Source organism: Seriola lalandi, unplaced genomic scaffold, assembly GCF_002814215.2.
Source record: "Seriola lalandi dorsalis isolate HSWRI2012SDOR001 ecotype SW California unplaced genomic scaffold, Sedor1 jcf7180002052685, whole genome shotgun sequence".
NCBI lineage: Eukaryota > Metazoa > Chordata > Actinopteri > Carangiformes > Carangidae > Seriola > Seriola lalandi.
The window spans coordinates 126,988-127,522 of record NW_019523238.1 but is presented as its reverse complement, the minus strand read 5'-3'; positions in this window follow the sequence as shown (position 1 = coordinate 127,522).

The window sequence follows — 535 nt, the reverse complement described above, 5'->3', positions numbered from 1 at the left end:
CCAGATCTCTCAGCCTCTTTTTGAGCTTCAGAGGCTGGTCATTAATCATGTTCATCTGCACACCCAATGATTGTGAACCTGTCTGTTCCAAACTTCATGTCTGAACTCACACAACCAACACTGTCTGCATACCACTCAGATATTTCAGATGTCTAAGTAGGTCATAACCCAACTTAAAACATACAGACATACATTTATTCAAATTCACTGTATGAGCTTGAGGAAACAGCACGCATCTCAATGTGTGATTTTTTGGGACTTCCTGCTGCAGTGAAAGTGAGAAAGAGGAGCCTAAGAACCTAACATCTGCTAATAACTTCTCTCCAGCTCACCACAGTTCACACAAACAGACAGACATTCAACGCACACACACTAACACACAGACAATATAAGCACAGGCCATGTACTGGATACATGTTGCACATTCCAGGGTGTGCACTAAACAGCAGGACTTAATTATTTTCCCTGTGAACTGATGAATAGGAAGACCCAGCTATTCTGAAGCTCTGTCCAATCTGACTGCTGATACTAATAT